This window comes from Aedes albopictus, chromosome 1 (assembly GCF_035046485.1).
Source record: "Aedes albopictus strain Foshan chromosome 1, AalbF5, whole genome shotgun sequence".
Lineage (NCBI taxonomy): Eukaryota > Metazoa > Arthropoda > Insecta > Diptera > Culicidae > Aedes > Aedes albopictus.
The window spans coordinates 157,096,032-157,122,257 of record NC_085136.1 but is presented as its reverse complement, the minus strand read 5'-3'; positions in this window follow the sequence as shown (position 1 = coordinate 157,122,257).

The window sequence follows — 26,226 nt, the reverse complement described above, 5'->3', positions numbered from 1 at the left end:
AGCCACGAGACGATAGGTACACCCGGGGTAACCTCGCCGTGTACCAAGCACCAATCCTCTCGCTTCCGTTATGTGCGGGGTATGCGACCACTGATAATTCACCACGGGTTCTTCATGCACCAATGTCACACCGATTATCCCAACGGTGGATGCCACCGGGTTGTGGCCACTGTAGAAAACAAAACTCTTAGAACCCAGCACACACTTTTGCATTGAACTTCCCCAATTTACCTGCTTTCCTCACTTCAATAATCCCGGTCTTTCTGCCTTCGACTCACTTCCTAAATATTTCTGCACTCTAAGTTTGATAATAAATTTTTCATTTAGATTTGAATTTTCTCTTTAGGACTTATTTGCATGTAAATAACTTACTTTTAATAACAATTTGAAATGCACGACTCACGGTTTTCATTCAATGAAAAAAATCTAATTGATTTATCTGAAAATAGTAATGAATTCTTCACGTTAAAATTTCACTCACTCTTCTTATAATATTTTGTTAAATACTTGTATTGGGTATTATTTTAGAAACACTTCCTCTTTGCACTAAATCTCAGTTTTTAGATAACTTAACTGCTTGGCGGTCCAAAAGGGAAAGATTGATGGATCGTTCCCGGTTGACCAAGAAAGTTATCCTCTATTCATTTAGTTTTATTCAATAGTTAATTCGAGGGTTTCCGTTTTCTTTCTTGATTCTAGTTTAATAAGTAAAAATTTTCTTGCATTCTAAATAACATTTCTTAGGGTTTCCTGTTGATCAACTTTCGTCACCAACTATCATATTAATCTTTAAACACACACATATAGACTATGAAGTCGAGCACTTTTTCCTATTTTACTGTTGCCTATCTCCCAGGCGTGAGATGGCTAACGCTACTATTTGAAACGACAGATTTTCACCAAATCTGCTCGTTTCACAGTCACTTCCCTTTCTTTCACATCTTATATACAATACGGCGTAAGAGTTTATACCTTAGCTTACCGATCAGGCTAAGGCCTGGGTGGCCTCTGCTGTATGCGAGTATGCGAAGAGTAAGGTGGGGCAAAAGTTCGACCTTAGTTGATAATTCAACCTATTTCAAAAAAATCGGAGCAGATAAAAATAAATAAATACCATGTGGTGATTCTACCATCCATGAGCTAAAATTTTGCTTAACAAAGTTACGCTAAATGTCTTTTCAATTTTGAGTTACAACACTTTTTATATGTGTGTGTTTTATTCGAACTCTTTCCCCACCACTGGGGCAAAAGTTCGAATCTAGTGTTTGTGGAATTTCGCTAACCGTGTTACCGTACGGTAACATTTTGATTTTTCACAATATGATGTGGGACTGTAGGTGCCTAAAATGTAAGCTAGCCAACGTTTAATTCAAACGGTGCGGGCGGCTGCAGTGCTAACGCTCCGAACGCAAACCAAAAGATGGGTGACAAACTGATCGCGGCGGCGATAAAAGGGCGGATGCAGCAAAACGGTCACCCGCATCGGGAGGTTGAGTGTCTGTTAGGGGCTGAGAGGAGTCGATAGCCTGAGGGACGGGCAGTCGAGTGGCATCTATCAACCGGTGTACATTACACCAAGAAGTTTTTCCCGAGTTTGTTCCTGGAGATAATTCCACGTGCCTATTAAGAAGTTGGCAATTTAGCCCGGGACGAGAATCGTTTTACGGAAGACTCCGAAATAGAAGCTACGTTACCAAGCTTCGCCAAGTGCCAACAACAGCCACGACTGGTTCTGGATCTGGTCGGATCACCAGCTCAAACCGGCCACGTTTCGGTTGGTCTAGAGGCCACCTCAATCGTTCGTGCTATTTCCTGCTCGGTGACAAGTTGTGCGCCGTAGTCGCTGAAAGCCACCTCTAGGTCCCGATTTCCGACCACCGGTATACTCCGTCGTCCCGCCGGCCCGATTCACCATCGACCCAAAGAAGGTCACCGTTAGATTGTTGCAGACCTTGACCGTCCCCGTCATCCACTACCAAGCGCTCCTGAACCCGAGGCTCCGAATCCCGACAGTTCCGCCTCTCCAACAACGTGCGTACATCGCGGCGGAGGGAGACCATTGAGTGGCCCCTCGCATCCCGCCAGGTGTCCCTGCGAGTGGGTGTATCAACCCTCACGCCGTTAGAAGTCCGTGGTGGTTGGGAACCGCTGTCCCACCGCCTCGCCCGTCACCGCTTCGCCCGTCACCGCCTCGACCGTCACCGCCCGCCGCCGTACACTTCAATAAACTAAAGTAAGTGAAAAATCCAGTTTTTATAATAGGACTCCCACATCCGAAGCTCTTCCCCTACTAACACGCCCTGGGACCCGGGAGGCAGAAGAAGGCATTGTGTGCCCACCCCGGAAGCGGCCGAGGCTCAGACCAGCCGCTTGGGGCTTAGGCCAGTCCCCGTCTGGGACGGCGCAACTACTCCCGGGGTCAAAAGTTGTTTCAACCGTAGCACACTAATTTGACACTTTGGTAATAGGAATACCTGAAACCACTTAATATTTGATGTTAGAACTGGAATACACTTTAAAATTCGATTTGGATTTTACCCAAATCAGGGTTAAATTTACTGCACCAAAAATTAGTAGTTTTCCGCCAAATTCAGATAAAACAACATTTTTTACAACTTTAATCGATTTTTCTCACTAATTCCATCACTCTTGAAGATAATATGTGCATTTTGCAGAATTTTAGGTTTATACCTAAAGTTGCCACATGACTCGAACTTTTGCCACACAATTCGAACTTTTGCCCCACTATGTGTAAAATACGCTTTCCAAATCTTTTTTGCAAAATGTTATACATGCTAGAGCATCTTCAAAATATACCTAGTTACGCCCCAAAATAAAATATCGAATTCGATTTCATTAAAATTTCATTCCATGCGTTGGAAGGGCCATCGCATGATACAATTTTTTGATCAAAAACCAACATTTTGTTATAAGTTCTCGAAATATTGATCAATTTTCATAATTTTTGGAGTGAAAGACTCTTTTAAAAAAAGGGTTCGAACAACCTTGACACCCGAAAGAAATAATTTGAATTGATCTCAAAAACTTCAAAAAAAACTCTTGCCTCACTCGAACTTTTGCCCCACTTTACTCTATCTGCCGTACGCATCATCTTTGTGTATACTGCTGATTGACAATTCTAGACATGTACTTCAGTTCTATCTAGACTATCGAACGAAGCGACTGCTCGCGACAAACGGGGCAAGCAATCGCAGAAGCGGGCGAGGCATCCGTCAGGCGAGGAGCTGTCTGGCGGTGCCCGCAAGGCCAGGCGAATCATTACCCCGAAAGTCGGTAATAATGCCGGAAGGTCGGACCCCAGCCAGGGTTCCCGGAAAGCTGGGAAGGGTGGGCCTGAAATGGCTGGCCCGTCCCGGAACGATGGGAACAAGGGGTTGCGACCGCTAGTGGGCCCTCAACAGCCACAGAGTAGGGCGATCCAAGGGGAGGACCCCCCTTGGACGAAGGTAGAGCGGAAGAGGAAGAAGAAGGCGAATCCGCAGGTAGTAGCGCAGGACGCCAAGCCAAGGCGTAGGAGGGCAGGTGCCAGGCGCGAGAAAGGCGACGCTATCGTCATCAAGACGGAACAGTCCAAGTACTCGGACGTCTTGAAGACGATGCGAAGCGACGCCAAGCTTGAGGGTCTTGGAGCCGACGTGCGCAGTATTAGACGTACTCGTACGGGCGAGATGATCTTGGAGCTGAAGCACCAGAAGGAACACAAGGGCGCCACCTACAAGAGGCTGGCAGAAGAGGTCCTTGGTGAGGGTATGCAGGTGAGGGCTCTGACACATGAGGCGACTCTGAAGGTCAAAGACATTGACGAGATCACCGAAGTGGTAGAGCTCGTCACGGCACTGCGGCAACAGTGCGATGTGCAGGTGGCTGCCGCAGCCGTTAAGCTACGGAGAGGGCCAGCAGGGACACAGATAGCTTTGGTTCAGCTACCTGTGGCGGATGTTAAAAAGTTCGTTAAAGTAGGGAGTATAAAGGTGGGCTGGTGTGCATGTCACCTGACATTCCACGAGCCACCAGAGGTTTGCTTCAGGTGTATGGAACCAGGACACAAGTCGTGGGACTGTAAAGGCCCCGACAGGCGCAAACTGTGTAGGCGATGCGGCGCTGAAGGTCATAAGGCCCAAAGCTGCACGAGTCCGCCCATCTGCATGATCTGTACCGGGAAAACGATCAAAACGATCAAACGATCAATTCTGACTATACATGTCAATGGTTGCTCCTCCGTGATTGATCTGAACTGGTACCACTTGCACTGTGATCCAACTGAATAAGGGGCTGGGACATTCCACTTATTCCCAAAGTGCAATTTTAGCAGCTCATGCATATTTGATCAATAACGGCGCCGGCCAAGTCCTTATAGTCAGCTGGGAAGGGAAAGGAATGTTAGAGTGTACTGGTTGTTGCTACTAGAGACCGAGAGCACTCTGCGTCCCACAACCCGCACGGACTGGGGTATTTGTTAGACGGAAAGGATGGCAGATCTGGGAGTCATCGTTGGGTCGGTGATGCGATCCATGGATAGGGTTATTTATAGTGTTCGTGCTAGATTGTGTGGTGAATAAGGTGAATAAGGTCAAGCGGCACAGCACGCTTTGGTTGCATAACTTATAGGCATTATATATACACTGTGCTGTGAGTGGAAGTTGGAAGGGAGGGAAACGACTTTTTCAATTCGTTTCTGGTTCTAGCGATGGCTATGAACATATGAATATACATGAGTTGTATATGTAGAGAAGAGAGAGTGAGAGAAAGTGGATAGAAAGATACAAAGTAGGATGAAAAGGACGGGCCAGGGATTGAACCCATGACCTTCTGCATACGAATCAGAAGCGGTAGCCACTAGACCACCAAGCCCGTCATTGCATGATCTGTACCGGGAAAACCTCGAAAAACAGACATCCGATGGGTGGTCCAGGGTGCCCGGCCTTTAAGAAAGCCGCAGTGAACAACAAATCACAGTGCAGGTAACGCAGCTGAACCTGAACCACTGTGATGCGGCCCAGCAACTGCTTTGTCAGGCGGTTTCTGAGTGGGAGACGGATATCGCCATCATTTCGGACCCATACCGAGTACCCGCCGGCAACGGCAACTGGGCCTCAGATGGGACCAGAAAAATGGCGGCGATATGGACGACGAGTAAATACCCCGTTCAGGAGTTGGTGTCTACTACCTATGAGGGCTTCGTGGTCGCCAAAGTAAACGGGGTCTTCTTCTGTAGCTGTTATGCGCCTCCGCGGTGGCCGATCGAGCAGTTCACGCAAATGCTGGACCGCTTAACGACCGTGCTAACAGGGCAAAGGCCGGTGGTAATAGCGGGCGACTTTAATGCCTGGGCCGTGGAATGGGGAAGCCGTTTCACGAACCAGCGGGGTCAGATCCTGCTAGAAACACTGGCCATCTTAGATGTCGACTTGGCTAATGTCGGTACCAAGAGTACCCTTAGTCGAAACGGAGCGGAGTCAATTATTGACGTGACCTTTTGTAGTCCTGGCCTAACAAGTAGTTCGAACTGGAGAGTAGATGATGGCTACACTCACAGCGACCACCTGGCGGTTCGCTACCCAAGCAGCACACATGGTTACAAAACAGTGACGGCAGCGTATGTAAGGGTTGCACAGAAGTCACTGTGACTTACTGCGCAACCCTTACATACGCTGCCGTCACTGTTTTGTAACCATGTGTGTTGCTTGGGTACAGTATCGACTACAATAACAGCAGACAGCGGATAGAAAAAGAGGCGGCTAGGCCAAGGCCAAGCCCTCGCAGGTGGAAGACATCATACTTCGACGAAGGGGTATTTGCGTGTGATGCGACCATGCCTAGGCGAGTCCACCTAGGTCCACCCAGAAATGGGAGGCCACCGGCTTACTGGTGGACCGACGCGATTGCGGACCTCCACCGCGCCTGCCTACGGGCTAGGCGGCGAATGCAGCGAGCACGATCAGAGGAAGAGCGAAACGAACGGCGGGTGGTGTTCGCCGCTGCAAAAGCCGAGCTTAAGACCGAGATAAGAGTAAGCAAAAAGGCCTGCTTTGAGGGCCTCTGTCAGAGTGCCAATACGAACCCGTGGGGTGACGCCTACAGGATCGTTATGGCCAAGACGAGAGGTGTGATGGCTCCTACAGAGCAATCTCCAGAGATGTTGGAGGGAATCATTGGAGGACTTTTTCCGCGTCATGATCCTAATCCTTGGCCTCCTTTTGTAGGACAGCCGGGGACTGGGGCTGGCGATGAGGAGAGGGTCACCGATGTGGAACTTGTGGGGATAGCTAAGTTCCTTAGCGTAGGTAAGGCCCCAGGTCCGGACGGAGTTCCGAACCTGGCCTTAAAAGTAGCCATTGCAGAGGCTCCCGAGATGTTAAGGTCTACTATGCAGAAATGCCTGGACGAAGGAGTTTTCCCAGAAGCTTGGAAGAGGCAGAGCCTGGTACTATTGCCAAAGGCGGGGAAACCACCCGGAAACCCGTCGGCATATAGACCAATATGCTTGATTGACACGGCGGGGAAGGTGCTCGAAAAGATCATCCTCAATAGAATGTTGCGGTTCACCGAGGGCGAAAATGGTCTTTGGAGTAACCAGTGCGGCTTCCGGAAGGGGAGGTCCACCGTAGACGCTATCTTGTCGGCTACAAAAACCACCGAGAAAGCACTCGAGCCTAAGAGGAGGGGAATTCGCTTTTGCGCGGTAGTGACTCTGGATGTAAGGAATGCGTTTAATAGCGCCAGCTGGTCTGCTATTGCCGATGCGCTCTTGCGTCTGGGGATACCGGAGTACCTGTTCAAGATTCTCGGAAGTTACTTTCAGAATCGTGTACTAGTCTACGACACGGAGGTGGGTCGGAAGTGCTTTCACATAACCTCAGGGACCATCCTGGGTCCGGTGTTATGGAATGTCATGTACGACGAGGTGTTGAGGTTAGAGTATCCAGTGGGAGTGGTGATTGTCGGATTTGCCGACGACATTACGCTCGAAGTCTACGGTGAAACGATCGAGGAGGTAAAGTTGACTACCAACCACTCGATCAAGGTTGTGGAGGCGTGGATGCGGTCCAGGAAACTGGAGCTGGCTCACCACAAGACAGAGGTGACGGTTGTTAACAACCTGAAGTCGGAGCAGCAGACGGAGATCAGTGTAGGAGAGTGTACTATCCTGTCAAAGCGCTCCGTCAAACACTTGGGCGTGATGATCGACGATAAGCTTACCTTCGGTAGCCACGTCGATTATGCCTGTAAAAGGGCCTCCACAGCTATTGCGGCACTGTCCCGGATGATGTCCAAAAGCTCTGCGGTGTACGCCAGTAAGCGCAAGCTTCTGGCTAGTGTTGCTACGTCCATACTTAGGTATGGCGGCCCGGCGTGGGGCACCGCGCTAAGTACTAAATGCTACCGACGGAAGCTGGACAGTTCCACCAAAGGAAGGTGGACCCATAGGTTGATACCGAGGGTAGATAGTTGGAATAATAGGCGCCATGGGGAAGTTACATTCCACCTGACACAGGTCCTTACAGGTCATGGTTGCTTCCGACAGTATCTACACCGTTTCGGGCATGCGGATTCTCCCGAATGCCCAGCGTGCAATGGTTTAGAGGAAACGGCGGAACACGTTTTGTTCGTGTGCCCGCGTTTTCGCACAATGCGTGACCGCATGCTTGCCACATGCGGGGAGTTTGGCTGGAACGCCGTTTCAACGGCTATCACCCATATCGTCTGGGAACTACAGAGGAGGTGACGCGTGGACTCGGAGAGTGGCTAGTCCAGATGCAGTACAAGAGGTGGTTCAGGGGTTCGGAGTCGGCTTCGTAGGTCATACCGGTGCCCTGCGGTCGAGATCGACCCTTACAACGATTAAGTGGCCGCGGAGAGGAAGTCCCGGTAGCGGTGCTGTCGTGGCGTCGGTCTACTGGGTTGGATCCGAGCCCGCGGTTGGAAAGGGGTACCCGGCAAGGGTCGGGGCAGGTGAGATCCTGCTGTCTGCAACCTACGGGTGCATCTGATAGGGCCTGAAGGGTAGTGATACCCTTCCATACGGGCAGGTCAGATCGGGTTGCACGTGGGCATCTGTTCTTGATATCCGCTCAGCAGTAGGGCGCGGGCGGGGTTGACCCTGCCCGCCTTCCGAGGACAAAGGGAGTGGCGAGGACCACTCGGGAAACTGGCTAAGCGCCAGCATGCTACCGTGATGGACTCTCCAAAGCGAGTCATCGATGTTCGTTGCTGCAGGTTACGCAACTAACCTTGTGGGTACGATGTGCCCCTCTCTGAAGCAATACCTTCTTGGTGGTTCCGGAGAGACGTAGGGTTTGGCGACCATAGGAATGGTTTAGTGGGTACGAGGAGAGAGTAGTCCTGGATTTTACTTTTGTTGTAGAAGACGGCCTGTCAGACCTACACTACCCTAACCTTCTCTTAGGGTGTCTGTTGAGCAGATTATCCCCCTATGGTTTAGAAGAAAAAAAAAGGCCTGGGTGGCCTCTGCTGTACATAGTGTGGAATGGTGCATTGTGTACCTCTTCACTGTACCTTGTGCTGTTCTGCAGTCCTACCTCGAGTATGCGTATCTGCCGCACGCATCATCTTCTTTGCGTATACTGCTGATTGACAGTTCTAGACATGTACTTCAGTTCTATCTAGACTATCTAACGGGCTAGTTATGTAATGCGTTTGTTTTAACTTTTCAATAAAGTGTCCGTGTTTGTATAACGTGATTTCTTGAGTTCCCCCGTAAACATATTATCGTCTCCGAATTTCCGAGTACACCCTATGCTATAAAAGTATACTCAAATAAATTACCATAAAAAATGAGTCTCCATAATAAAACTGGCAATACATCAAGTGAGATTGACAACTTATTTGCTGACTTTTTTTCAGAATAATTACACATCGCATAGTAATGCTGAGCGTGATTTTCAATATTTTTCATACCCGACTAGAACACTCTATCAGGTTTATAACACATTGTGTTATGATGTTATAAAAAAAATCAATAACTTATTATGTTATAAACTAGGTGCAGGATGATGTTAAAATAACTAAAATTGTAACAAAAAGTACACCGGTCTTATCAAACCGGTCTTATAATAACCTATTTTGTTATGATCTTATCAATATTATAACAAAATATGATATGAGTCTTAGCTTCAAGAAAACTAGTTCCTATCATATTTTGATACAATTGTACAAAATGATTTTCTGAATGTCAAGTAATTGAAACTAAATTATTTCACAATGAGTTATTGAACAACATCTATAACATAATATGATATAATTGACATGTAATATTTTTAAACCCCAAAGATATAAAAACTTGATTATATCTCAATGAGTTATAAATATCAGGGTTTGTTATAATTATGTTATATTTTTGTTAGAATCTTCTAGTCGGGTATCTACCTGAGTTCGACAAAGATATTTCTTAATCCAATATATCCTTGAAAGAAATTGTGAATGCGTTAGGATCTTTGGATGTTTTAAAAGGCTAGGCCTGATGGCTTACCACCTTTATGCTTAAAGAATCTACCAAATGAATTAGTAAAACCTTTATTTTGGCTGTTTAATTCATCTTTGGAAACAGGTATTCTCTCACCAGTGTGGAAGCAATCTTTCCTTATCCCAATTTTCAAAACGGTAAAAAATCTGATTTAAGTAACTATTGTGGGGTTGCTATATTATCAAGTATTCCAAAGCTTTTTGAGTCCATAATTAATGACAATTTATTTTCTCAGGTCAAGTCTTTAATAACTAGTCAACAACATGGATTTGTGAAAGGACGATCACTTAATTTACTTAATTTTATAACATTTACTCTAAACGTAATGGATAAAGGAAACTACATTGAAGCTTTATATACTGATTTTAGTAAAGCATTTGATATAGTTGACGTTTACTTGAGAGCTCATTATAATAAACGTGCACAGCCCACACTCCGGAAGTATTGCTGTATGCATTCAAATTGCAAATATCAAATGCGGGAGCCCCAAATGCTCTAACAGGTAACCCGATGTCAGTGGGAGCTTTCGAAGCCTAGGCTCGAACGCGAGTACGATCGCTGCCCAAGCCACGACGTCAAGATCATCATAGAAGATTTGAACGCTCAAGTAGGCCAGGAGGAAGTATTCAGACCGACGATTGGTAAGTTCAGCGCCCGCCAGCAGACGAACGAAAACGTCCTACGACTCATTGATTTCGCCGCCTCAAAAAATATGGCCATACTTAGCACATTTTCCAACACAGCCTCCCTTATCGTTACACCTGGAGATCACCACAGCAGACGGAATCTTAAATCGACCACCTCCAGACGAGGGCGAGCCCGATGATGCCCTTCTAGAGGACTGCTGGAGTACAGTGAAAGCAGCCATCAACGATGCAGCCGAGAGCACCATCGGGTACGTGGAACGGAATCGACGGAACGAATGGTTCGACCAAGAATGCAGAACGATTTTGGAGGGGAAGAACGCAGCCCTCCTTGCTGCAGCAAGGACCCCGACAGAACGTGGAACGTTACCAACAGAAGCGGGAACAGCAGACCCGCCTCTTTCGGGAGAAAAAGCGCCGCCTGGAAGAAGCGGAGTGTGAAGAAATAGAAGTGCTGTGCCGTTCCCAAAAAAAAACACGGAAGTTCTATCAGAAGCTCAACGCATCCCGCAACGGCTTCGTGTCGCGAGCCGAAATATGCAAGGATAAAGACGGAGGCCTTTTGACGGACGGACGTGAGATGATCGAAAGGTGGAACGGCGTGTAGAACGTAGGCGCGGGAGCACACGGCAACGGAAGAAACGACGACGCTAGTGCAGCGGAGGACGGAAATGAACCAACTTCCACGCTGAGGGAAGTTAAGGATGCCATTTACCAGCTTAAAACCAACAAAGCAGCTGGTGAACTCATCAAGATGGGCCCAGAAAAGTTGGCCACCTGTCTGCATCGGCTGATAGTCAGGATCTGGGAAGGAGAAGTGAAAGGAAGAGGTAATCTACCCCATTCACAGGAAAGGCGACCATTTGGAATGTGAGAACTTCAGGGCGATCACTATTTTGAATGCTGCTTAGAAAGTGCTATCCCAGATCATCTTCTGTCGTCTGTCACCTAAAACTAATGAGTTCGTGGGAAGTTATCAAGCCGGATCCATTGATGGCCGATCGACAACGGACCAGATCTTTACCGTACGGCAAATCCTCCAGAAAATGCACGTTCATCGGCTTCAAAGCGGCATACGACAGTATCGACCGCGCAGAGCTATGGAGAATCATGGACGAAAACGGCTTTCCTGGGAAGCTGACTAGACTGATTAAATCAACGATGGACGGTGTTCAAAACTGCGTAAGGGTTTCGGGTGAACTATGCAGTTCATTCGAATTCGAATCTCGCCGGGAACTGCGACAAGGTGATGGACTCTCATGCCTACTCTTCAACGGGGAACGATTCTCACAAAATCCGGACAATTTGTGTGCTTTGCGAAAGACATGGACATTATTGCCAGAACATTTGAAACAGTGGCAGAGCTGTACACCCGCCTGAAACGCGAAGCAGTAAAGGTCTGGCTGGTGGTGTATGCCTCAAAAATAAAGTACATGCTGGTAGGCGGAACCGAAAACGACCGGATCCATCTGGGTAGTAATGTTACGATAGACGGGGATACTTTCGAGGTGGTGGAGGAATTCGTCTACCTCGGATCCTTACTGACGGCTGACAACAACGTGAGCCGTGAAATTCGAAGGTGCATCATCAGCGGAAGTCGGGCTCCAGAAAAAACTGCGGTCGAAAAATATTCACCCACGCACAAAACGCTAATAAGACCGGTGGTCCTCTACGGGCAGGAGACATGGACCATGCTCGAGGAGGACCTGCAAGCACTCGGAGTTTTCGAGCAACGCGTGCTAAGGACGATCTTCGGCGGTGTGCAGGAGAACGGTATGTGGCGGAGAAGGATGAACCACGAGCTCGCTGCACTTTATGGTGAACCCAGCATCCAGAAGGTTACCAAAGCCGGAAGGATATGGTGGGCAGGGCATATTGCAAGAATGCCGGACAACAACCCTGCAAAGCTGGTGTTTGAAACTGATCCGGTTGGCACAAGAAGGCATGGAGCGCAGAGAGCACGATGGGCGGACCAGGTGGAGCGTGACCTGGCGAGCATCGGACGCGACCGAGGATGGAGAGCGGCAGCCACAAACCGAGTATTGTGGCGTACTATTGTTGATTATTATGCCTTGTCTTAATGATTCTTAAGGGTTTTGGTCACCGTCGAGTTTCATATTTGGAAATTGTTGATATTTTTCGGTGATTATAAACTCACTGAAACACTGGTGGCAGGAACATCGATTTGCATAAATCTGATGATGGCTGAATGACAGTAGGCCGAAACGTCATAAATCGTGTTTCAGTGTGTTTATAATCACCGAAAAATATCAACAATTTCCAAATATATATATATATATATATATATATATATATATATATATATATATATATATATATATATATATATATATATATATATATATATATATATATATATTTATATATATATATATATATATATATATATATATATATATATATATATTGTCTTAATGATGTTGAACAAATAAATGTATGTATGTATGTATGTTGCAAGAATGCCATACAGCAAAACAACCAAGATTGTGCTTGGATGTTTTCCGGATGGCGCAACACGATGTACAGCGGAGAAGGTTTGTAGACAAGGTCAAGAGTAACCTGACGAGTGCATGACGATCCGGAGATTGATTAATATGTAGCTGCAGCGCATCGATATGTTGTGACGTAGAATTGCTGACTAAGATGTAACTATGTAAAGAAAAAAATATCACTATCACTGCAAAACTGTAATGTATCATGTAAAAAAAAATGCAGATTACCATCACTGTAAAACTGAAATGGAGCAGTGAATCATTCGCCTGAAGAGCAAGATATCCCCACCAAAAATTGTTTGAACTTTGGTGTATCATTTCATGCTCCATCCCCACGTGTGTGTATGCATTCATTCAATTCATCTCGTGCTACCTATATTCTACTGGGACAAAAAGAGCATGAAACGTAATCCAAACAGACAAACACCCGTCTGATTTTACGATTTGTCTGAACACACACACAAACCTTACCATACACATACCGCCCTACATGGTGCTCGTTTGGGAATTTTGGTTTTTCCGCTATCAGTCGTACAACGATAGGTGGGCCATGATACGTTGTTACACCAGAACAGTAGATGGCGCACGGTAACCGTGGTAAACCTGGGGGAGGAATCGTAGAGGATTACAATTGATTTTCACTTTCGATATCGTTTTTTTTGTTCTTCTATGACGAACGGTTTGATTGGGGTTAGTACTGGCTGACAGCTTTGATCATCGGGAAATTCTTCAACTAGGCGGGGGTGTTGAAGTAGTACGGTAGGTCATGGCACGTTATTTCCCCTTTAGCGGGTTTTGTGGTGTAACGTCAATTATGAAAGCTCGTTTGTGATCTTGAAGTTATGCATACATATATGTGAAATGGTTTTCGATACAAAATTTATATCTGTTACTATGGTTGTATGAATCAATTGAAAATATATATGACGAGACTGGATAGCTAACACGTTATTCAATACTTGTAACCAGAACTATTGCTAATTATACTTAAAAAACAATAAATCAAATAATTAACCAAACAAGGGTTTTATATGAGCAATAACGACTTTGATCATTTCTTAGTATTGTAATCATTATATTTATCATTAGTGGTGGGTTAGATAACCGTTGATATCTATGTTTCACACAATATTTACCTGTCCATAGTTTTGTCAAAATTAAGACCTCAGTACCTGATGATAACACTAGTTTACAAAATAAAACGAAAGTCGTGAACTTCTGTCAACGACCAAAATTTTTGAAGCATAATTTAGTACTGATTTCGAAACCGTGCTTCAAAAATTTTTAAGTAGAGCACATTTTGAGTTTTAGCTCAACATCGAGTTTTACAACTTTTAAAAATATAGAATTTACTAAAATTCAAATATCTTGCGTTTTGTTTAACCAATTTCAAATCTTTTTCCATAAATTAAAAGCTGAATATAATACTATTCGATCATCTGAATTCAGGTTTTGCGTCAGATTGATGAAATTCAAGATATTGGCGAGTTTTAGGGTCGATCTCCTTTAATTTTAGCCAAATTTCCAAAAATATATGAAGAAATGTTTTTTTTTTAATAAGAAAAAAACAATCTAAAAATTCTTTCTGAACGTTTATTTGACATATCATATGTAGGCGAGTTACAGTAAAAATTTCAGCTCAATCTGAGCATTGATTACGAAGAATGAGATGTTTAAAGTGAGCGACTTTGCTTAAAAATAGAACAAAAATCGATTTCAAATCATCAGCCTTGTATGGGAAGTCGAAAAAATTTCCGCTCTACTGTATTTTTTTTTCCTTTGCGTTCTCGAACTCAGGGCATGATTCTACACCAAAAATGATCATCAGCTTACCGAGTTCAAAAATGCTGTAAACTAGTGTAATTGTTATGTTTATAATTGATGAAGAAAATATTGAAGCATACATTCTCCGTACTGTACATAAAAGTTTTTATTTTCATTCAAACTTGTTTGTATTTACAACAGTATTCGCATGGGCGCAAGATGATATCATACTTATTGGCAGTGGAAGGGCCAATAAGTTTCATATCATCTTCCTTAACACCTTGTCTCGAAAAATTTATCCTCGCATTTGGGCCCCCTGTAAAACTTGGTCGCGCGGTGGTGTATTATGAAAAGTGATGCGCGCCCTATCTTCCCATCTCGGATCACACTCGGCAAACACGTCTCGGAAGTACCTAATCTCTGAACGACATCCATTCGGTTGTTCCGGAATCATTGGCTTCGAATCGTTTCCCCTTCTCGGTGCGGCGCACGGGTATCGATGGGAAGCAAAAAACGAAACAAGCACTGCACAGTGGTGATGTCCGAGGTCAAAAATGATTCAAAGAAATGTCTTACTTACCTTACCGGTCAGACTACGGCCTGAGTGACCTTTGCTGTACATAGTAGTCGTCTCCATTCTGCTCGGTCCATGGCTGTGTGTCTCCTGTTCCACACTCTGCGAAGGGTCCGCAGATCGTCCTCCACTTGTACGACCTACCTAGTTTACAGCGCACCACGTCTTCTTGTACCGGTCGGATGGCTCTCGAAAACCATTTGGTCGGTACGACATCCGGATGACGTGATCAACCCACCGTAGCCTCCCGATTTTCGCGGTATGGACGTTGGTTGGTTCTCTCAGCAGCCGATTCAGCTCATGGTTCACTTGCGTTTCTTCAAGGCCCGTCGGGACAGCCTGACGTGGGACTAATGATAACAAAATTAAATAACACAAATCAAAATGCAGGAGGAAGTGGTAGTGGCGAGGCTAACCCCTTCTCAAGGAGTGAGTTGGCGAGGTCTCCGTTAAGGAGAAGCAAAGAGTGCGAGGAGTGCGGGATGCTGCGCACGCAGCTCCAGCGTGGAAGCTCCGATCCATGCCCCGGCAAGCCAGCCCGTGCAGATACTGGACGGAGTGTGTTTGTTGAGGGCCATCAACTAGAAAAGAGTAGGACTGCCCGCAATCCAAGTTGGCTGAGCAGCAGCTTTGCAGGATCATCGACTGTGCGTCCACGAAGTCCAAGATTAGTATGGACCTGAAAAAGGCTCTGTTGCGACTTCGTAAGTCGATGGACGATGCCTAGCAGGCACGTGTGAGACTCGTGAACACTGCAGCTGCGGCGGAACCTGTGAAAGATAAGGTTACGAAGTCTACCCAGACGGTGGCCTTCCCTTTCGCAGGTAGTCCAAACTATGTGGTGGATGCGACTGCTCGTGATTAGCATTCGCAGAAGCGGTTGAGGTAACCGTCATGTGAGGAGTATTGAAATAGAATTAAGGAGTCAATTTCCTCCAGTGTACATTGATTAACGAGATCACGAGCGGGAGAGAATCGTAGAGAGAAAGAGAGTTAACTTATCCATCATGCTTAGATCTTGGCTCAGATTAAACTCACACATCACTAACGTTCCTGGTAGGCTTAGAGTTAGGATGAAGCACATACACATAACTCTGTATCATTCTAGAAAGTAATCAATACACTGCTTTTCAACAGTTAAAGTGTGAGTGTTTGATTTAACAAGTATTACGGTCTGGTGGTTGTGGTGATTGTGAACCTGAGTGAGATTTTCACTAGGACACTTCCCATTCGTTTTCAGTCTTTGCTGGTGGTAAGTTGGTCGCGTCCACTAGCGTGCACAGGGGGGGGGGGGGCAAGGGGGGGCACTTGCCCCCTCTTCTATAAAAAATTATATGCACCATTTTTGCAATTCTTGCACCTTGGATCTTACCACGCAATGTTGAGAATCACTGAACCATGGTGCACCATTGACACATACAATTTCTTAGTATCTCATGCACAACCATGTTGTTCTCAGAATCATCTAGGCTAAACTTACCCACCATCTTCTAACTAATCAGTGATGTCAGCACCATATTCGAATAACATGCACCATTTTGGCATTTCGTATTCCAAAACTGTATTCCATGTACGTGAACCATGGTGACTTCGGCACCACATTGAATTCTAAGCACCATTTTTGCAATTCGTGCACCTAGCCATACAAAATAACGAGTATCAGTTACGACTAATACAGCACACTAACATCATGCACCTTCTTCAAAGCTTTCAATACACCATCATGATGTCCACAGAATGATCTAGGTATCCACGTATTATGATAATCGCATGAAATGTCTTTTTATCAATTAAGTATCTAATACCTCATACTGATATGCACCATCATGAAACTTCATGTACCATCACAGCTCTTCAAGCACCATTTCAGCGTTTATCATATCATCTAGGCATCTAAAGCACCGTAATGCCGTGAGCATCACATAAAATACATTTTTTGTATGCTACGCACCATTTTTGCAATTCGTGCACCTAACCATATTGATAAGCTTTTAAAAACGGTGACAACTAATGCATCATCTAGCATCAAAGCTTATTCAAAGCTTTCCAACCACCATTTTGGCATTCACTATATCATCTAGGCATCTTATGCACCATTATGATGTGGTTCATAAATGAATTTAATGCACCATTTTGACATTTCGCATACAAAATAGCATTCCTTGTTCCTGGTCTATGTTGATTTCTGTGCCGTATTGAGTTTCCTGCACCATTTTTGCAATTCGCGTACCGTATGGAATTTGTTGAGTATAATTGAATCATGGTAAAACTAATGCACCATACAAACATCATGTAGCTCCTTTGCATTCCATGCACCACCATGATGATCACATAAATATCTAAGCACCATCTCACGCGTCATCTAAGCATTTAATTCACATTTGAATTTCATAAGCTCTATTTTGCCGTATCGTACACCAAATTGTATTCCATGTACCTGATCCATGTTGACTTCCGCACCACATTAAATTCTATGCATCATTTTTGCAATTCTTGCATTTTGGATCTAATCACCCAATGTTGAGAATCACTGAATTATGGTGGCAACAAATGCACCACTGATACATACAATTTCTTAGTATCTCATGCACACCCATGATGTTCTCAGAATCATTTTTAGGCTAATCTCACGCACCATCTTTTAAATAATCAGTGATGTCAGCACCATATTCGAATAACATGCATCATTTCTGCATTTCGTATTCCAAAACTGTAATCCATGTACGTGAACCATGGTGACTTCGGCACCACATTGAATTACAAGCACCATTTTTGCAATTCATACACCTAGCCATACACAATGTCGAGTGTCGCTGAATAACGGTGACAACTAATACAACACACTAACATCATGTACCTTCTTCAAAGCGTCCACAGAATGAACTAGTTTTCCACGCATTATGCTGATCTCATGCACCATCGTTAAATTTCATGCACCATCAAAGCTTTCCAAGCACCATTTCAGCGTTTATTATATCATCTAGGCATCTGATGCACCATTATGTTGTGAGCATCACATAAAATACTTTTATTTTGTATTCTATGCACCATTTTTGCAATTCGTGCACCTAACCATGCAACATGTTGATAATCTTTGAATAACGGCGACAACTAATGCAGCACACTAGCATCATACGCCTTCTTCAAAGCTTTTCATGCACCATTTTGGCATTCATCTAGGTATCTTATGCACCATTATGATGTGGTTTACATTTGAATTTGATGCATCATTTTGGCATTTCGCATACAAAATAGTATCCCACGTTAATTCCATGCACCACCATGATGTTCACAGAATCATCCAGGCACCATCTCACGCACCATCTTTGAATCAAATATGTGTCTAATAGCGAAATAATGCACCATCGTTAAATTTTATGCATTACTAAAGCTTCCAATGCGTAATCGTGGCGTATATCTGTAGTAATCCATGAAGGCATTCCAGGAGAAATCCCTGGAGAAATTTCAGGAGGAATCCTTGAAGGACTTTCTGGAGGAATCCCTGAAAGCATTACTAAAGAAGTGCTTGAAAGAATTCTTGAACGTAGCTCTCAAAAACTGGAAGAAGAGTCTAGAGAAATTCCTGTAGAATTTGCAGGAGGAACTACTAAAGGAATTGCTGGAAAAATTATTGAAGGAATTCCCTGGAGGCATTTCTAAAGGAATCCTTGAAGAATTTCTTGGGGGAATCCGTAGAGGAATTCGTGAAAGAATTCATGGAGGAATTTGTGGAGAAATATTTCGAAAAACTCCTGGACAAATTTCTGGAAGAGTTCCAGCAGGTTCTCATTAACGAATCCCTGGAGTAAACTCTGGAGGCATTCCTGGAAGAAACCCTGGAGAAATTCCTGGAAGAATTTCTGGAGGATTCTCTGAAGGCATTCCTGAAGAAATCCTTGGGAGAATGCCTGGAGGTTTCCTTGTAAGAATTCCTGGAGGAACTTCTGGAAGAATGCCCGGAGGAATTTCTGCAGGAATCCCTGAGGAAATTTCTGGAGGGACATTTGGAGGAGTTTCTAGAAGAATTCCTGGAGGAAGCTATGAATTCCTGGAAAAATCCCTGATGTAATCCCTGGAGGAATTCCTGAAGGAATCCGTGAAGGAATAACAAGATGAAACACTGGAGGGGTAACAGAAGGAAACCGTGAAGGAATCCATGAAATAATTCATGGAGGAATTCCAGGATGAATTGCTAAAGGAATTCCTGAAGGATTTTTTGGAAAAAATCCTGCATGAATTTGTGGAAGAATTACTCGAGGAATTAAATGACGAATCCTTGCAGAAATAAAAAATCTCTGGAGGAATTTGTGGAGCAATTTCTGGAGGAATCAGTGGAGTCATTCCTAAAGGAATTTTTGGAAGAATCCGCGAAAAAATTCTTGGAGGAATTTCTGGAGGCATGCTTTTAAGAATCATTGGAAGAATTTCTGGAGGATTTTCATGAGGAATACTTGGAGGAATCCCTGAAGACATTCATAGAGAAAATCCTAGAGAAAGCTTTGGAAAAAATCCTAGAGAAATCCCTGCTGTAATCCTAAGAGGAATTTCTGAAGGAATCCGTAAAGCAATTCAAGGATGAATCCCTGGAGAATTTAGAGAAACTTCTGGAAGAATCTCAAGAGATTTTTCTGGAGAAATTCCTAAAAAAATGTAGGAATTCCTGGAAGAATTTCTGGAGGATTTCCTGAAGGAATTCTTTGAAAAATTTCTGTAAAAATATTTGCGGCTTCCTAAAGGAATGATTAAAGGAACTCCTCGAGCAAAAGAATTCCTAGAGGAATTTTTGAGGAATATCTAAAAAAATCATTGATGAATCCCTGGAGGAATTCCTGGAGAAATTCCTGGTGAAATCTATGGGGGAATACCTGATGAAATTTTTCGAAGAATTCATGGAACAGTTCCAGGAGAAGTTTTTTTTCTGGAGAAAACCGTGGATAAATTCTTGTAGGAACACCTAGAGGAATTCTTGGAGGAATCCATAAAGAATTTTTAAGAAAATCATCTTAAAATTTAATAGAGAAATTTTTATAGTTGTCCCAGGAGAAATTTCTGGAGAGATTCCTTAAAAAATTCCAGAAAAAAATCCTGAAAAAATGTCTGTAGAAATCCCTGGAGAAATTTCTCGAGGAATTCCTGGAAGAGTTCCGGTAGAAATTTCTTCAGGATTTTCTGGAGAAATCCGAGCAGGAATTCATTTAGGAGTCCTTGCAGAAATTCCTGGAGGAATCTCTGTAGAAATTCCCGAAGGTATTCAAGATGGAATTAACGAAGGAATTTTTGCAGGTATTATGGAGGAGTTCCTGAAGGAATTTCCGAAAGAATTTTTTGTGGATTTTTTTGCGAAACATTCCTGGAGAAATTCCTGGATGATTTTCTTGAGGAATCTCTGGGGAAATTCCTGGAGGAATCCATGTTTGAATTCCGGGAGGTATTTGTGGATAAATTCCTGAAGATTTTTTTGGTGGAATAACTAGAGAAATTCCTGGATAAATTCTTTAAGAAATTTCTGGACAAATATTTAAGGCTTCCCGGAGGAATATCTAGAGGAACTCCTCGAGGAATTTGTGAAGGATTTTGTTTTGAGTAATTTCTGAAGAAACTCATGGATGGACTCCTGGATGAATTCCCGACGAAATTCCTAGAGGAATCCATGGAGAAATCCCTAAAGGAATTCCTAGAGAAATTCCCAGAAAAGATCCGGGAGAAATCTGGGAAAAATCCCTGCTGTAATCCTAGGAGGGATTCCTGAAGGAATCTGTGAAGGAATTCAAGGATGAATCCCTGGAGAATTCCTAGAAAAAATTCTGGAAGAATCCTTAAAGATTTTCTGGAGAAATTCCTGAAAAAATGAAATAATTCCTGGAAAAAAATTTGGAGGATTTCCTGAAGGAATTCTTTGAGAAATTTCTGGAATAATTTCGGGAGAAGTTTTTTTCTGCAGAAATCCGTAGATGGACTCTTGGAGGAATACCTAGAGGAATTCTTGGGGTTATCCATGAAGATTTTTTTAGAGAATTTTCTGGAGCAAAAACAAGAGAAATTTTTATAGTTGTTCCAGGAGATTCCTGGAAAAATTCCAGAAAAAAAATTCTGTAGAAATCCCTGGGAAAATTTCTCGAGGAATTCCAGGAAAAGTTCCGGGACAAATTTCTTCAAGATTTTCGGGAGAAATCCGAGCAGGAATTCCTTAAGGTATCCTTGCAGAAATTCCTGGAGAAATCCCTGTAGAAATTCAAGATGGAATTACTGAAGAAATTTTTGAAGGAATGAATGGAGGAATTTCTGGAGGAATCCCCGAAAGAATTCTTTGAGGTATTTTTTGCGAAACATTCCTGGAGGATTTTTGTGGAGAAATTCCTGGATGATTTTCTTCAGGAATCTCTGGAGAAATTTCTGGGAGAACCCATGTTTGCATTCCAGGAGGTATTTCTGGATAAATTCCTCCAGACTTTTTGGAGGAATTCATTTATGAATTCTTAGAGGAATAACTAGAGAATTTCCTGGATGACTTCTTTAAGAAATTTCTGGACAAATATTTAAAGCTTCTTGGAGGAATGTCCTCGAGGAATTAATAAAGGATTTTTTTGAGAAATTTCTGAAGAAACTCATGGATGAATTCCCGAAAAAATTTTGGAGGGATCCATGAAGAAATCTCTGAAGGAATTCCTAGAGAAATTCCCGGAAAAGATCCGGAAAAAAATATTTTAGGATTTTCTGGAGGAATTAGTCGAGGAATTTCTGGAAGGATCCCTGGAGACAATATTGGAGGAATTTTGGCAGAAATTCTTAGAGAACTTTCTGTAGGAATTCCGGCAGCAATCCCTGGAGGTATTTCATGAGGATTCCATGGAAGTTTCCCTGGAGGAATTCCTAGAAGGGTTCTAGGAGAAATTGATTTAGGATTATGTGGAGGATTCCGTGAAGGATTTCCTGGAAAATCCCTGGATGCCTGGAATGCCTTGAGAAATTTCTGGTGGAATCCATGGAGGGAGGAATTTCTGAAGGAATTCCTGAAAAAAATCCTGGAGAAATTCCTGGAGGAATCCATGGAGGTATCCCTGAAGGAATTCTTGGAAGAGTTCCGGGAAACATTCCTTTAAGATTCTCTGGAGGAATTCTGACAGAAATTCCTAGAGGATTTTCTGGAGTAATTCCTGGAGGTATTTCTGGATGATTTTTTGAAGAAATTCATGAATAAATCGTTGAAGGAATGAATCCCTGAAGAAGTCCTTGAGAATTTCCTGTAGAATGTCCTGGAGGAATCCATGGAAGAATTGCTCGAGAAATTCCAGGAGGAATTCCTGGAAGAGTTCCGGGAGAAGTTCCTTTAGGATTTTCTGGAGGAATGTGTAGAGCAATTCCTTGAAGAATCCCGGGAGGAAATATTGAAGAAATTCTGGCAGACATTCCTAAAGGATTTTTCTGGAAGAAATTTCATGAGGAATCTCTGGAGGAATTCCTGGAGGTGATTCTGAAGAAATTTCTGGAGTATGTATTGGAGGGATTATTTGAGGAAATTCTGGAGAAATATAAGAGGCTCCATGGAGAAATTTCTGAAGGAACTCCTCGAGAAATTTCTGGAGGAATTTCTGCAGGATTTTTTTAAGAATTTCTGAAGAAATTTTTTAACGAATCCCTGCAAGAGCTCCTTGAGAAACTCCTAGAAAAAGTTCTTGAGGAATTCTTTGAGGAATGCTTTGTAGTTCTGGTGAAAATTCCCAGAGGATTTTTAGAGGAATCCCTGGAGGAGTTCCTGGTAGAATTTCTGGCGCTCTGAAATATTGTAGGAATTCTGACAGTCATTCCTAAAAGAATATTTCAGAAGGAATCTCTGGAGGAATTTTTGGAGTATTTACCAGAGGAATTATTTGAGGAATTTCTGGTGAAATATATGAGGTTTCGTGGAAAATTAATGGAGGAATGCCTTAAGGAACTTCTCGAGGAATTTCTGCAGGAATATCTGGAGGAATTACTGAAGATATCAATTATTGCATCCCTGGAGGAATTCCTGAAGAAATTTCAGGAAAAAAAATCCTGGAGAAATTCCTAGGGGATTCCGTGGAGGATTCCCTGGTGGCGTTTCTCGCGGAATCATTCGAGGAACTCCCGGAATTCCTGGAAGAGTTTCGGGTGAAATTACTTTAGGATTTTCTGGTGGAGTCCATGAATGAATTTCGGGGAGAAATCTCTGGAGAGATGCCTAGAGGAGGAATTTCTAGAGGAATGTCTGAAGGAACTACTCGGGCAAATTCTAAACGAATACCTGGTGGAATTTTTTGAGGAATTTCTGAAGAAATTTATGAATGAATTCCTGTAGGAATTCTTGGATAAATTGCTGGAAAAAATCCTGAAGAAATTCTTGAAGGAATCCGTGAAGGATTTCTTGGACAACTTCCTTGCGGAATTCCTCGAGGAATTCTTGGAAGGGTTCCGGGAGACATTCTTGGGGAACTCAGACAGAAATTCCTAGAGGATTTTCTGGAGGAATGCCTGGAGGAACTGCTGGAGGAATTTCAGGAGTTCTTCCTCGACAAATTTCTGAAGGAATTCCTGGTGGAATTTCTGGAGGATTTTTTGTGGAATTTCTGAAGATATCCATGAAGGACTTTCTGATGAAATTGTTTGAGAATTCTCTGAAGGAATCCATGGAAAAATCCTTGGAAGAATTCCGTGAGAAATTCCTTTAGCATGTTATGGAGGCATCCGTGGAGGAAATATTGGGAGAATTCTTACAGACAGACATTCAGGAGTTTTCTAAGAAAAATGTCAGAAGGGATCTCTGGAGGAATTTTAGGAATATTTACTGGAGGAAATCCTGGGGGATTTATTTGAAGAGTTTCTGGAGAAATATATGAGGCTTCCTGGAGAAATGTCTGAAAGAACTCCTCGAGGAATTTCTGAAGGAATTCCAGGAGGAACTTCTGGAAGAAGTTTCTGAGGAATTTCTGAAGAAATTCAGTAATGAATCCCTGGAGGAATTCCTTAAGAAATTTTTGGAAAAAAAACATAAAGAAATTCCTAGAGGATTGCTTGGAGGTATTCCTTTTGGAAGAAATTCCTTTAGGATTTTCTGCAGGAATCCGTGGAGGGTTTTCTTTCAGGAAATCACTGGTTGTATATTGAAGGAATTTCTAAAGAAATGTCTGAAAGAACCCCACGAGGAATTTCTAAAGGAGATATCTTCAGAAGAAATTCATTATTGAATCCCTGAAAGAATTCCTGAAAAAAATCCTGGAAAAAATCCTGGAGAAACTACTGGAGGAATCTGTGGAGGATTTCCTGTAGAGATTCCTCGCGAAATTTCTGGAAGAGTTCCGGGAGACATTCTTTTAGGGTTGTCTGGAGAAATTGTGGCTGAAATTCCTAGAGGATTTTCTGGAAAAATCCCTGAAGGAATTTCATGAGGAATTCTTGGAGGATTTTTTTTAGGAATTCCTGTAGGAATTTCTGGCGTTATTTTTCGAGAAATTTCTGGAGGAATTTGTGAGGAATTTAAGAAGGATTTTTTGAAATGATTCATGGATGAATCCCTGAAGGAATTCCTGAAGAAATTCGTTGAGAATTTCCTGGATAATTTTCTGAAGGAACTCCTGGAGGAATTTTTCAAGGAATTCCAGGAAAATATTCATCAGAAATTCCTTTAGGATTTTCTGGGGGATTCCGTGGGGCAACTCTGGAGGAAATATTGGGGGCAGACATTTCTAGTGGATTTTTTCTAGAAGAAAATTCAGGTGGAATTCCTGGAGGTAATTTTGGAAGAATTCCTGGAGTATTTACTGGAGGAATTCCTGGAGGAGTTATTTAAGGAATTTCTGGAGAAATATATGAGACTTCCTGGAGGAATTATTGGAAGATTTTTGAGGGAATTCCTGGAGGAACTGATGCACGAATCTTTGGAGAAATCCTGGAGGAATCTCTGTAGATTGCAATAAGTATTAAGATCAAAATGTTCTATCTAGGAGTTCTGACATTCTCCTAGCATCATTAATTGTCTAGGATCAAAATTCTTTCACAACGACAATATTTTTTTCTATAATTGATAATTTTCTAGATATTCTCCATTGTATTTGATACGTTTATAAAATTTTATAAGAGTCGAGATAATGACTTCATATTTAAGTTTCGTATTGCCTTGAAATCATCACCATCCGAAGCCTTCTCTAGAATCCCAATATAAAGTACTTGGTGATGTTGGCACCACAACATGTTGAAACCCCTACTTGGGAATTCATATTGCGTGTAACACCATCATTCTATTTTGCACCATGATCATACATATATTGCACCATTATTATAGTGCCCCCCCTAAGCAAGAACCCTGCGCACGCTAGTGGTCGCGTCTGAGAGGGATTTCCTCTAGACTTAACTAGGCTCTGCTCAACAAGGAGCAGTGTGGCGATGCCCGCAAGGCAAGGCGAATGCTAACTCCAATGGTCGTCAGCAGGGCTGCAATTTTTCGACATGTCTTTATGATTGCGATATTTTTTCTTTTTTCATTTTCTCCGTTATGGTTTGCCGGTAATTGTTGTTTTCCAATCAGCAACACGGAAGCGAAATGAAAAAGGTACTCACATTCGCACGCAGTGTGCTGAAAGTGAGAGCTGACAGGGTTAAACTTCCATTCAATTTTCTGTAGTTGAGTCTTTTATCCCGTGGTAGCGTATAGGGTACTCACTCTCACAAGCCACCGGTGTAAATTTGCGTTTATTTCGATGCACATATTTGGAGCATCGAAATAAACGCAAAATAAGGTTTGACTTTAAAATTACACGACTCTAATTTTACACGATTCATGTCTCATACATGAGTCGTGTAAAATTAAACATCGTTTAAATTTAAACGATTTATTTTTGGCGATTTCGTTTGTTGACATGGATGTTTTTTTTTCGCCGCACGACTGCCACAGTTAATTTTGTTGTGGAGACAAACTTCACGGCGATCCGGTATTGCCATAGCTCATACTTGCCGCTCATTATTTGGCCATGCAAATTCTTGACTATATCAACAGCTGTTCTTTACGCAGCCGGATCGCAAAACGGAGCACCGGGAGACGCACTGCGATTGCAGTTGGTGCTACTGCTGATGAACTTGTTTTTTAAGAACTCGATGGTTTTGTATCAGAATCAACAACCTGATAAATAACACTTGTATCAATTATACATTTTATGCACTTGCGTACGTACAAGGAATTATAAAACACGAAAACTCGCGACACAAAACCAACAA